The sequence below is a fragment of the Rhinolophus ferrumequinum genome (assembly GCF_004115265.2).
Source record: "Rhinolophus ferrumequinum isolate MPI-CBG mRhiFer1 chromosome 5 unlocalized genomic scaffold, mRhiFer1_v1.p scaffold_110_arrow_ctg1, whole genome shotgun sequence".
NCBI classification, from domain to species: Eukaryota; Metazoa; Chordata; class Mammalia; order Chiroptera; family Rhinolophidae; genus Rhinolophus; species Rhinolophus ferrumequinum.
In genome coordinates, this window is record NW_022680355.1 from 5,157,990 (window position 1) to 5,172,730 (window position 14,741).

Below are 14,741 nucleotides of genomic sequence, written 5' to 3' on the forward strand. Positions count from 1 at the left end.
CCCAGAGTCAATTCTCCTTCCATCACCATACATTTGATCTCCTTTACCCTCATCTACCATCTCCCTCCCCCCTTACCCTCTGGTAACCCCTAAACTATTATCTGTGTGTATGAGTTTTTGTTTCTTCATTTGTTTATCTTGGTTCTTTTGTTGTTTTCAGTTTTATATACCACATATCAGTGAAATCATATGATTCTCTACTTTTACTGTCTGACTTATTTTGCTTAACATTATAATCTCAAGATCCGTCCATGTTGTTGCAAATGGTACTATTTCATCGTTTCTTATGGCGGAATAGTATTTCATTGTGTATATATACCACAACTTCTTTATCCAATCATCTATGGAAGGACACTTTGGTTGTTTCCATGTCTTGGCCACTGTAAATAAAGCTGCAGTGAACGTTGGAGCACATATGTCTTTATGGATAAATGTTTTCAGATTTTTTGGGTAGATAACCCAGGAGAAGGATTGCCCCAGCTACATTATTTAGATTTCAGATATCACTCTTTCTGATTACAGCACCGTATACTTCCAGACCATGTAATCTATCTGGTATATTCATTGAGATAATCTCTGTTCTTATTCAGATTCCCAAATTGTTGACCCCAAACTAGTTTTTACATTCCTCATCCTCTTGTTCATGTCTTTACTTCTGTTCTTACTGAGCTTAAATTCCATGTTCTATTATTGAAAGTATTATTTTGATAATATTATTAACTCCCTTTCACGTTTCTCTGTGTATCTATTGGGGAAAACTCCACTTTTGAATGAACCCAACTACCAGTCCTTTCTATGAATTACACCAGAACAAGTAAATATAAATGAAGCAAATTATAAAAGCTGGCAGGTTGATCATACACATTTAACCAGTCTCCTTTTCCAAACCCCCCAAAATAGCAAAAACAACAAAGAATAAAAGCCATATAAATCTACAAGGGCAAAGCAATGAAGAGTAGACAACAAAGAACAAGTGAAGGTGATAACATTTTAGAAGATACGATGACTTATCTGAGTGGACCCAGCTGAAATCTAAGCACCTGCAGGAGGGACTTCCAGTGAGGTGCAGTGCATTCCCTCTGCATCACCCTAGAAGACCCAGTAGTTAGGGGCTCTGAGTACCCCAGTGGCAGAATGGAACACTGTGTTGGAAAAATAATTTGTTGAAAGCTGTAAGGAGGTCTGAGATAATCAACCCCTCAACTACACCCGCCCATTCAGGACATCTATTCTCCGGAGAAATTGTACCTAAGACATTGGATAAAAGAAGGGCAGGATCAGCAGAGGGCAGCCAGGAGGTGCTACTCCAAAAACTGCCTATTTGTTTCATGGTGAAAACTCTACTTTCCTTTTCCTCCCCAGCTCTCAGCAGTTAATCTTATTATATCTTCCCCATGCCAAACTCCCACTCCCAACACAAAGTGAAAGCTTAAAATCTCTCTCAGTGGAGAATGACACCAGAATAAAGACCTACAAATTCTATAATAAAGAAGCACCAAGCAAAGGAACCTCGTTGCCTTAAAATATAGCCCATTAGTCAACCAGTCCAGCTCACGCCAGAAACCCAGTGATCACCTTTGTAAGGCTTTACTCATAAATACACTTAGAAAGATAGGAATCACCAAATGTGGAAGGAAGCCACTAATATGAAAGACAGATAAAACTAATAAATCAACAGATTCAAGTAGAAAAATAGAACTCAAATGAAACAGAAACAGTGTGGGGAGCTGAGGGAAAATGTTTAATTATATTTAATGTGCTCAGAAACTTAGGAAAAGTCTATGAAAAAGAAATGATTAGAGAAAAGAACAACTTTAGGATATTTAAAAGGTAACACTCAAAAAGTGTAAATATTAATAAAAAGTGTTGGAAGATAAAATCAGAGAATTCTCAAAAAAAAAAAAAAAGAATATAAAGACAAGGAAAGTATGCAATAAAAATAAGAAAATTTAAGGATCAACTCAGGAGGCTCAATGTCCAAATAATAAGAGTTCCAGAAAGAAAGAACTGAGTAAAGAGACCAGGGAGAAAATTGTCAAAAGAAATAACGCAAAAAACTTGCCAGATTGATGAAGTGTCAGGTACAGTCAATGAAAAAAGAACCATACAAAGGCCCTCCATGGGGAAATTGCAGAAAACCTGGGATGACGACAGAATCTGTGAATGTAACAGTTCACATACAAAAAAAAATGAGGACTATAATCAGAGAAATACTGGGAACTAGAAGATAATAAATCTTCTGGCTTATTAGATTACATGATTTTCAAACCTGAGTTCCAAAGTCAACCAAACTAAAAATTGATTTTGAGTGTAGCATTTCAAACAAAAGAGTTCAAAAATGTAACATCCCACGCACACTTTTGCCCTAGCAAAGCTGGGAGGAAACAGAGGAAGAGGATGACGTGGGATCTAGGAAACAGGGCTGACATTGAAAAGAAGTCCTAGAAATTCTCAAAGAACAGAGAGAGAACAAGCAGTCCAGTTTGGCCCGAAGAGGAGCCTTGGGATGTCCCCCAAAAAAGACTGAGAATCTGACATTTTAATCTGGTGGAAAATTGTATTGAGATGTTGGAGAGTTTAAGAATTAGCCACAAAGCATAGAAAACAGAACAAATGAAAATAAATTGAAAAACCAACTCCAGGGGAAGAAAAGCAAATGAAGTAAATGGATGGTGAATCTTTGTATATTGTTGGCTCAGCAGTAAACAGTAATATTTATGTAGAAATAATATTATAAACTCTGAATATTGATTTGATTGTATTGAATGGTGGAGGGAGGCCTCTAAGAGGCAGTAAGGAGCTGCTACTTATTTAATGCAGTGAACTTTTTAGCTATAATAAAATAGACAAATCAAAAAATACCACATTGTATGTTATTAATAAAAATGGAGGTTCACACCAGAAGAAACAGTTAAGGAAATCAGGAGTATTTGTCCTAGAAGTGTAAGTACACCTTGAGTTTTTAAACAATATGAATGCAATACTTTAACAAAAATATGAATATAGGAAAATGCCCCCTGTTCTCACACACACACACACACACACACACACAATTTATGATCTCAAATGGGCACTCAGCATTGCAAGAAAATGCTGTTGCATGTATTTAGTTTGAGTGATTTCTGAATCAGAAATCATGCCAATTTTATGGTCTCTTCTCTTCACCTCAAGCCCCCCCACCCCACAGTACCATCTCTGCCAATTACATTATTTACATTTTTACATTATGTATATAACATGCTGCAAAAATAGATAAATACGTAATAACAAACACAACCAATACATGCTATGTGTCAGTTCTCCTTGCCTAAAATTCTGAATTTCAGAGCATATGTATTTCCTATGGTAAAGTGCTCAGAAATAATTAAAACTGTATACATTTTTTAATAGGAAACGTTGCTCTATAGATGGGGTGTGCCAAAATCATCTATCAGGATTTATTGTAACAGAAACAGCTGACACCTAAGGAGACCTTAAGGCAAACTTTCATAAACATACATCAGCATCATTGGCTGGCTCTTCCCTTGCCTTTTTTCTTTTTTCCCCCAATTCAATTTCTCTCTCCCCCTGTGCACCTATAGTATCCCAGTCCAGGTGGTTAATGACCTCGTACTTTTTAAATGTGTCACATTTTTCAAACGTGAAATAGCCCCTAACAGAGTCATTTTTCTTCCCTTGCTGGCTACAGCTCCCTATCCTTATTCCAGAGAGCCCTCCCCTGTGCCAACTCCAGCCAGTCGTCTAGGGTACCATCTCCACCAGGTGTTGCACATTAAGGGCCATCTTCATTTTGTCCAAGGGCGTGAGGCTGTAAGAGATCACCACGTAATCTAACAAGAGAGATGTATAAACAATGGAAATATATGCATATGTGTGTGTGTATGTATGTGTGTATATATATATGTATATATATTTAAATAAGTACAGCTGTCTGCTGTTTAGACTCCCTAATAGAAATTTTTTTCCTGTATTTTATTGTAAGATTTTTGCACATCTTTGAGTGAAACTGATCTATGATTATGTGGGTTGATTTAGATGTAGCTTTATGAAACAAATTAGTTTACCTTAATCATTTCATATATTTAGAAGGATATATGTAATCTGGGAATTACCTGTTTATTAAATATTTGAGAGAAATCACCAATACACTGATCTAGGCCAGGGAATATATTAGAGAATGATTTGTTAAGAACAACATATTTTTCATTGTTATTATCCATTTTATATGTTTAGAAGAGTTTATATAACTTAAGGATTATTTATTCATTAAGAACTTAAGAAAATTCATCACTACAGTGATTTACAGGTAGAGTATTCCTGGAGGGAATGTGTTGATACTTTAGAACAATAGATTTTTCTACTTATAATTTTATTTCTCTCCCACAAGGCCTTCTGCTCCATATACAGTTTGGTTTGCCTTTTCCTCCTGGATTATAACTGCATATGGAGGGAAGAGGCAGGTTTTACGAAATCCTACAGCACAGTATACTCTTGTAGTCAGTGTGCTGGGAAGGTATGGAGGATTTTGGTATCTAAAAGTGACATTGTTTCCCGGTTTTCTTCTGTACATAATGCTTTTTGAGGTTCTGTTATCAGGCAAACATTAGCTCCCAAAGTAAATTGAGTAGTTTTTTATTTTCTGAAACATCATGGATAGCATGAGAATTACCTTTTCTTGAAACTTGGAAACACCATAACAGCAAAATAGTCTGGTCTGGAAGCATTTTTTAAGGCTTTTTTAATATTATATGTGTTACTGAACTATTCTGGATTTCTACTGCTTACATTAATATTGTAATTTATGTTATTGCAAAATTATTCATTTCATTGAGGTTCTCAAGTTTCATTCATGTAGTTTAATATATGTGTAAAAATATACGTAATACGTAAGTAAATTTATGTACATTATGTGTAATGTATATACGAGGCATGACAATTAAGTTCACGAACTTAAAAAGAAAAAGTGCTACATACCTCATGACTGATTATCACTATGGTCACCTTCGAAGTTCTCCCCTTGGGAAGCTATGCACTGATGCCAGCAACTAGTCCATCCTTCAAAGCAATTTGGAACTCTTTTTCTGGAATGGCCACCAGAGCTATCATCATAATACCTGTGATGTCCTAAATGTCATAAAAATGTCTTCCTTTCACAATTTCCTTTATCTTTGATTAAAGAAAGAAGTCATTGGGGACCAGATCAGGTGAGTAGGGAGGGTGTTCCAATATAGTTACTTGTTTACTGGCTAAAACTCCCTCACAGACAGTGCTGTGTGAGCTGGTACATCGTTGTGATGGAAGAGCCCTGAATTGTTGGTGAAAAGTTCAAGTCATCTAACTTTTTCATGCAGCCTTTTCAGCACTTCCAAATAGTAAACTTGATTAGCCGTTTGTCCAATTGGTACAAATTCATAATGAATAGTCCCTCTGGTATCAAAAAAGGTTAGTAATATGCTTGCAACAAGTTCGCGAACTTAATTGTTAGACCTCGTATATTTGTAAATTAATATTTATACATACCTATATGCATATGTGTTCATGTCTGCACAGAATTTCAGTAGTAACAAATGCAATGAAGACAAATCATTCGGGTGAGCCAATTGCTAGAAAGGAATGGAGACAGATGCTGGCAGTGGTGAATCTTAGAAGACTTGTTGATTATGTCCTTTCTGGATGGGTGTAACTTTAGCCAAGATCACAATTCCGTGGAAGTACAAGCTATCCCCAGATTTTGGCAAACTGCTTCCCTGTCAGAAAAAGTAGGAAACATGAAGTTGCTGAGACAAAAACAAGCTTAGTGTGTTTAGGGAAGGGCACTGCCATATTGCAAGGGAGTGAGTTTGGAGGCCAGAGAGCAAATGGTCTGACAGACAGTGATGCTCCTTGAACAAGGCCCAGCAAATACAAAGCACTCAGTAATTACTCACTAACAAAGAGTGCAAAGTTTAGACATTTTTTTCAGTCTGATAGAAAATCATTAGAAGATTCCCTGTTTGTATTAAGCCTGTTTTGTATTTGTATCAAGCTACTTTGCCAAAGGTCAAAGTGGGGCGTAGACACCCACAGATTCTTACTGTGACTTTTGGGGGCACCTTGATGAGTGGAAGTTCCTTCCAGAGCCCAGCTGTTCAGTGCTTGTTCTCTCTCATTTTCAGCCTTACCATTTCATGCTTACATATGTTTTCGTGGGTATTTTAATGTGAAGGAGAGAAAACATGAATAAGGTCTTGCTGGAATTAAGAGGTCAGAACCTATGTTTTCAAGGAAAATTCTTTCATCTGTCATATGATAACAACAAAAATTTCGAAAGCCTATTCTTACTCGTACTGTAAGATATGCCTTTACCTTCTTCTTGTTAGAAGAAGACTAGTTTCTATTGACTCACAGCCCATTTTTAACTATCCAGTTTGTCAATTATTTAGTTTCCTTGCTGCTTCTTTTTTTTTTTTCTTCCATCCAATTCCAGGGAAAATCACTTCATAACAATTAGAAAAAAATCAGAAATGGAAAACTCAAAACATCAACTTTAGGAATTTTATTTATTTTATTTTATTTTATTTTATTAAGTATCACATCAGCTACAACAGCACACCACCGTGTTTGAACAGAAGGGAAACAGAAGAACATTTTTTATCTGCTTTGTTTATACTCTGAAGTAATTAAAGTTGCTTCTACGGTGCTGTAATAATTTGACATAACTTATGAATGTGCTTCCTTCCTACATTTACAATTCCATCCAACTTGACTACCAATTCAAGTGGAACTTGCAATAAAAGCCAGGCAGGGGCATGTGATTTGCATTTTAAAATGCTCATCCCCTAAAGACAGAACCTGATAATAAAAACAGCTTCAGTGAGGAATTGGAATACAGTATTTCACAGATATTCATTCCTAGATACAATGACAAGAACAGAAGCTAATCAGTTCTGAGAACCTGAATTCACCATGGACAAAGCCGTTGCTCTCTGGGTGTCAATTTGCTCTATGTAGATTGGAAATTATAACACAATCTCAAAGGGATATCCCAAGGCAGTGATTCTCAAAGTGTAGCCCCAGACCAGCAGAATCAGCACCACCTGAGAAATGGTTAGAAATGAAATTCTGGGGTCACCCCAGATGTACTGAATCAGAAACTCTGGGGATGGACCCAGCAATCTGTTTACAAACCTTCCAGGTTTGTAATTCTTCCAGGTGATTCTGATGGGTACTAAATTGTGAATGACTGTTAAAATGATTAAACGGGATAATATATGTACAAAGGAATAGTGTTTTGATAACTGTAATACATTATCCATTTGTTAACTACCATTATTGTGCTGATAGTGAATAGTTTCAATAAATACCTATAAGCAGAATTGTACTAATTGGAACATAAGAGTGTAACAGGTATAGTCCTTACCTTCAAAAAATTTATAGTCTAGAAAGATTTATAAGGAAAAAAGACCATTGCAGTAGTGTGTGCCAAGTGCTGTCATAGGAGACTGCAGATTTACTACGGGGCCGAAGATGGTATGTTTAAGTCAGGCAGTTATTTGGTCTGTGTCTTCACAGATAAATATTTGTTAGCCAGATTGAGAAGAAGTGAAGCCATCTTCCAGCCATTGAGAATAATGTCCTGGGGAGTCTGTGAAAGACTATATCTGTGAAGGGCTTCCAGTAAGAGTAAAAGGAGCTGAGATCAAACCGGCTGTGCCATCAAGGAGCCACGTCAGAAAACAGCTTCTGTGTAAAACCGCTTCATCTGAGCAGGATTCTGAAAGTCGTGGGAAAGTAGTAAAGGGTTTGAATCAGGGAAGTTAACAATGGGACATCAGTCTGGAGGCAGGAAAACCAGTTAGGGGCCTGCTACAGTACTAGAGAGATGAGGGTCTTTGGTCACGTGGCCAAAGTAGGATGGGGCAGGAGGAGGCATGTCTGAGGTAATTCGGGGGTATATTTTTAGATGGAACTTCTATGGTTAAGATGATGAATGGAGAAAAGGACATGGAAATGTAGAAGTTAATTTTACCCTATACATCTGTTTTTCAAATAAAATTCCTATCTCTTTCTGGTGCTTGAAATGTTGTATTACAAAATAGAATTAAAGCTTTCCTTTAGTTTTATATTTGTTAAGAAAAATGCAATCAAATGTCTTCTCCCCATTGTCCCGAGTCAGTGAAAAGTACTGAATCTGGTCCTCTAATTTACATTATAATCTCTTATAAATTTGAATATGCAAATAGCAACCTTTTTATGAAATAACCATGCCTCTGCATTAGCACTTAATTTGTCCTTTTATTACTTTAGCCCTATTTGAAGTCCAAGTATTTAAAAAAAACAAAACACAGAGAAAACCCTCTGTTGATTCCCACCAAATTAATCCATGAAGACATGCTTAGAAAATGTGTGGCTCTTCATTCCTTTTTCCTGGCAATGAGACACATGAGCTGGGGCCAACATACCAAGGACAACAAAGATGGGAGGAGTTTTTGTTTCGGGTGTTAGTGAGTAATGAATGGGTGTTCCCAAGCACACCTGGAAATAAGTTGTTCTTTTATAACCCCTCAGTTATAATCTGCTAAAAGCAGAAAACCTGTTAGAATTTAGGAAAGATTAGGATGTTGGCTCTGGATGAGAGTGTCTAATTATATTCCATTTCTCTCTTTCCCCTGTTTGTGTTAAGAAAACAGGCCCTTATGCTCGGGATGGAGTAGGACGCTTATCTTTCTCTTTCAGGTGGACTCTCCCTAATACTTCTAAATTTTACAAAATATTTTGGAGTTAATTAGTCATGGAGGAAATTAGTCCAAGCAAATTAATCACCAGTACTCAATGTGGAATTCCCGTGCTTTGTGGCTCAGAGACTATTTAATGGCTTCTCCTGCTTTCTCGTTTTCTGTTAAATGAATTCACCCATGACAATAAGGATGGCTTGTTAAGGGCTCACCTCCATTGCCCCACTCTCCTGCTGGCACAGGCTTGGCACCCAGCCCTGAACACACTTGGTCAGGGCCCTGCTGAGTAGGGACAGCACCACCCTCTCCCCACTTGGAGTTTGTACTTCCGGTGGGTAGAAACCTCCGACGGTGTGGGGGCGGGGATGTTCATTGAAGACACTCAGCATCTTCACCTGCTTTTTCTTCCCCTACCTGTGCAACTGGATCAAGGACCTCCAGGCATATTCATATGTAAAAATGTTTTTTAAAATGGTGTCATTAATAAGCCATAAAAACAAGCTGTGGCAATGGCCATTCGCTGCTTCATAAGTCTTAACCAATGCTCAGGCGAGGACGGGAGACAGGGCAGTTGTGAGATACCAGCTCCCTGGAGGGCCCAAGGGCACAAGGTCAGCAGGGAATAGTCAGGACCATGGTTTATACCAGAAGGCAAAAGATGCGTATGGAAGAGCTTTGTATAGATAACACTTCACAGTCTACAATGTACTTTCATATGCATTGTTTTATTTAATTGTCATACACATTCTGTGTGATGAGTTGTAATTCTTACTGTTTATGATAGGAAACTGAAGTCATTTGACTCCTGAAGCCACATAGCTAGAAAGTGGCAATAATTAGCCTCAAATTCAGGTGCCCTGACTCTATTTACTCTTTTCCCAGTACCATATCTGCCTTGTCAACACTCAGAGATGTTTCCCAGACAAAACCTAATGTGATAAATGGACATTTTCAGGTCATTAAGACCAGAAATTTCTCCTAGAGGTGCTCTCCTAACAGATAAAAATTATAACGTTAACTACCATTATAAGAATCTATATTCCAACTTTGGGAAAACAATGGGAAGGAAAACCATTTACTGAACAGAGCATTGCCTGAAGAGACAAAGAGATATAGTTTAAAATCTCATTCAGAATGTGCCCCCGGGTAACTTACTGTTCAACCCCACTGTGCCTTTATTTCTTTAACTATGAAATGGGGAAATAATTCCTATTCTGTAACGTTACTGTATTACAAATCCTATATTACAGCATTTAGAATATCATTGAGTTTCAGCATATAGCAGGTATTCAATTGGAATTCCTATTGGGCTTTATATATTGCAGTTTTCTGAAGCATGGAATGTAAATGTAAAATGATGCTGGTTCCTATAAACTAAAATTATATACATGAATTTTACAATCATAACATGTTGCTATAAAAACACCTAATAAATAGAAAAACAAGTCTACTGCTACAATGCTAACTTGTAAATCTAATCTGAAATATATTTAAAATGCATGCTGCTTCTGAAAGGATTTTCCTTCTACATCCTTAAAAAGTGAAAAATTACAGTAAGTATGGTTGAGAAAATATAGTGTAATAAAGAATTTGGAAAACTAGAGGTTAATTTAGGATCACAATAACAACTTATATTTGAACACAGCTCTCCAGACCTCACCAATTATAGATGATTTTTATATTCTTGGATGACCAGTTTTTCTGAAACATTGTTATATAATGCATATATATATATATATATATATATATATATATATATATATAAACACTTCATTCTTTGGAATAAATATAATTTAATATGTAAAATGTGCAATCTCAACTATATATTTATGGAACAGGTGATATTATATCAAAATCACAGTAATATTTAATTATATCAACTGTTCCATAAATGTATAGTTGAGATTGCACATTTTTCACTTTCTAAATCTGGAAAAATAAAGATTCTTGAAGCAATTCTTTCATCCTTTTCTTTAGCACTTTTCTTTACCTTCATTATCTTTCACATATTTTGTTTCTACTTTGTATCTCAGTTATTTTTTATAATGTGTCTTTTATTTCCTCTTTAAGTTTATACTCCTACAAATTCTCACACGTGTCTTGTCCATCCTTTATATATCTAGTAGAGTTATCTTGTACATAGTAGACATTCAATACATATTTTATGAATAAGGGATCATTGATTTAATGAAGAGAACTTAGGGATCAAATTGGAAGAGTAGGAAAACTAAAGTTGTGTGTGTGTTCTAGTAATAGAAGACCCAATTCAAGCAGCTCAAATGATGAAAGAATTTATTGACTTGCATAACTAAAGAGTCTGAATGCAGACTAGGCTTGGAGCATGAACTGATGGAGAAGTTAGCAATGCCATCAAGGTTGTTCCTCCATTTTTCAATGATTTCATAGGCTCTATCTTCTGATTAGTTTATTTTATCTTCAGGCTGGCTTCTGTAGTAAAGTGGTAGCAAGAGGGCTGCCTGAGCTTAGAGGGCTCCATGCTTCCTTTTCCACATCAGAGTCAGAGAAAGTAGTCTCTTACCACAGATATCCATCAAAATGTACCCCATGGTGACAAAAGTTGTACTGGACAAACTGATTTCCATGCACTTGTATGAACCAACCCCTGTTGATTAGGAATGCCGTGTGTTAATAAACAGGGTCTTGAGACAAATCTCTATACCAAGGAGAACAAGATAACCATAGAGGTTAGGTTGGAGTTCAATCCCAACGAAATCATAGAAATGCTTACAGTGTGATGGAGGAAAGAGGGAAAGCCTGGTGGTTAAATAAATTCAAGGGAGACATTAATTACATGCACTGTAATTGGATAATAGTTTGAACTTCCATAGTTACAAAAATAAGGTTTATACTCATTAGGTATATGAAATAAGTAACAAAATGACAGCCCCATGTTAGCTCAAAATAAATCAGATTTTCCTCATATGCATTTTGCTTTTGGGTACTTTCTGGAAAAAAAGTAATTTTCTTCCCTTTTGTCCAGCTTTTAACAGTTAATTTTATTGGTTAAACTGATTCTGACTCACTATGAAAACACAAGACCTACAAAATAATTGCATCACATCTAACATTTATTTTCTTTCTTCTTGACATTAAAACAGAACAAACGAGCATTCTAATTTGGATTGAGGTATCTTACTTAGCATAGTATTATATAATGCTTATGGTCTTTATGTATCCTTTTGGATTATATAAGAGATAAAAATCACAATTGTATTCAGTCTTGTTTAGTCACAAAATAGCTAAGAGATGACCTAGTAAGGGCTATTCTACTCCTTCATTAATTGTCAAGCAGATGAAATGAATTTCATTGTCCCATTCTTCTAGGCATTTTATTCTTGGCATCAGACAATTATGCAGCCCTCGCCGACCCATCCCACTATAACAACCACCCAGCTCCCCACAGCTCTACCTAGGGTACCCCACTAGGACTAGTCTTTGCTGGTTGGCATCCGCCTAGCCAAAGCACACTGAATTCCACTCTATAGCTCATCTATTCTCCTGATTTTAATGGTGTCTAGAGCTCAGACTGCCACAAATACTTTGAACATTGAATTATCCACAAACCTGGTTTAATAAGACAAAGAAAGATGAAAATGTATGTTAAATATTCTTACTTGCTTCTTTCTGCAACCCAGCAAATGTTTCTCCTTGGTGGAGAGGGATGAAGGAGAAGGAAGAAGGCAATGAGAAAAAGATTAAACTGAAAAATGTATACATGATATGATAATTTTTCGAAATTAAATATCTGTATGGGTTATTGTAGAGACAGCTGACCTTATGGAATTCCATGATGCATTGCTGAAAGTAAAAGCCAGTTAGTTACAGAGACATGTAGATGCTTCTATTACAGTAAACACACATAACCCATATATACATACGTGTGTGTGTGTGTGTGTGTGTTCTATGAGAAGGTGGAAGGAATGGAAGACATATTTGGCTGTTATATTAGTTACATCAGGTGGATGGAATTGCATATGGAGATGAAGGGTTGTGTTGTAACATATATTTGTGTATAATTTCACTTATTACTTTAAGCACGTATTATTTCAATCTGATAAACATTAAATGAGAAGGAAATGATGGTTTGGGAATCACTAGAGATTGCAAGGAACAATTTGTTCATTTATATTCAGATTTGTTGACTAGAATTATTCTGAACCATAGATTTTACTGTATAATTTTTAACTTTCAGTAATTTCTATTCATATTTCAAAATTAATTTATATCTATTAAAATTCACAGATGATAAGCCCTCTTGATAACATGTATAGAAAACGTTTGGTTTCAAGATGGCAAACTGATACACAAAATATATTTAAGTGGAAACTTTTTGGGTAGTATACTCAGTTTCCTCTAAAATAATCAACTTTAGAAGAATTTTGTAGTATAAATATCTAACTCAAAATTTCATTCATACTTCTTAAATTCAAAATTTTCTTGGCTGAAAATGACAAAATTTCAGCATACTTTGAAACTAATTTTGGTCCTGAAAGTACATTCCTTTCTATTACTTTTCTCATGTTAGTTGATAACATTGTATCACTTGGATCTATTCTTTAATATAATCATTCTTTGGTAAAATAAATAAATAAATAAAAATTCAGTGATATGTATTTAGGGATCTATTGGAAAGAAGGTTGTCCATTGTTATTTTTATAGGAAAGCTTTTTATCAGTCTAAAAACAAATTGCCTGTCTTTATTTTTACTGTCATCCATAGTTTCTATACCTATTTCTGTAAAATTAACATCAAAATTTTTTTCAGTATACTTGAAAAATCTTTTTTAGTAAAGAATTGTCAAAATAAAAGTTCACTTAATACTCTTATTTTTTCATCACCAGGAGATAGGTATATATGTACAATATATGTATATATACTCTTTCTATGTATGTGTATATACACTATATGTGTGTGTATATATATATATATATATACACACACACTATATGCATATATACTATGTATATATGCTATATATAGTATAGTATTTATACGATATATAAATACATATATGAAGATAAATAGAGAAAAGATGGATAAACAGAAAGATAGATAATGGATAGATCCAAACTACATGGAAAAACAGTATGCAAGTTATCTTTCATACTGTTTTTCCATGTAGTTTGGATTTTCCCCCATTATTTTTTTAACTGGTATTCCAAGATACTTTCTACTGAAACTGATCTTAATGGGCATATTGAAATACCTACAATTTGTCTAAAGTGACGATTACTATAGTCCTGACCAGTGAAGTGGCACTTTCCAAATCTAAAGGAGCCCAGTTAACCCAGTATGAAAAAGTGTCCCCTATCTCTAGGCCACACCAGAGTGTGCACATGTGAAATACTGACATTTAAAGGCCACTGTCAAATGAGGACTGACAAGGAATATATCCTAAATGTTGTGAGAATGAAAAAACAAAAACTCCCATCTTCAACAATTCTAATTAATTTTAATTTCAGAGACATTGAAACGATCAAATTGTCTTAAATTTGTACCTTTTAAAGAATAGTTCCTAAGAAAAGAAAGCATTCTTTTGAACCTCCTTGAAGCTCTCAGCTTCTTTATATTTAACAAAGCTATTGCTTTTGTGAAGGAATTACTGTAGAGCGTTCCAATTTTCAAATTCAAAAGAGAGACTGAGAAAAGCTGTAACAAATGTGTGCTGAAGAAGCATTGCTTCTAACACACAGCTTTTAAGCACGCATATTCAAAAGCTACTTTTTAATCCTATTTTGTAGCATGTACCATGAACTTGGCAGGAAATCCAACTAACCCTTTCTTGTATCCTATTATTTCTGGTAAACAAGAATGTGTACACATGCTTTCACACCCATACGCTAATACATACCACCAGAAATATTCTGACACGTTTACTGCTTAGAAATAAACCTCATCTCCTGTGGAGGCCCAAGCTAGTCTCCATCTGTGAACTATCTGAAGACCATCCACAGCACAGGAGAAGCTCCCAGTGTTATAAGTTTCAACATGCATGTCCCTAAGTAA

General features: G+C 35.6%; 1 protein-coding gene across 1 annotated transcript in view; it reads left to right on the forward strand.

The window, feature by feature from the left end:
• Positions 1 to 14,741, forward strand: part of MALRD1 (MAM and LDL receptor class A domain containing 1) — a 534,334-nt gene that overhangs the window by 489,814 nt on the left and 29,779 nt on the right. The gene's annotated exons all lie outside the window — the stretch shown is intronic.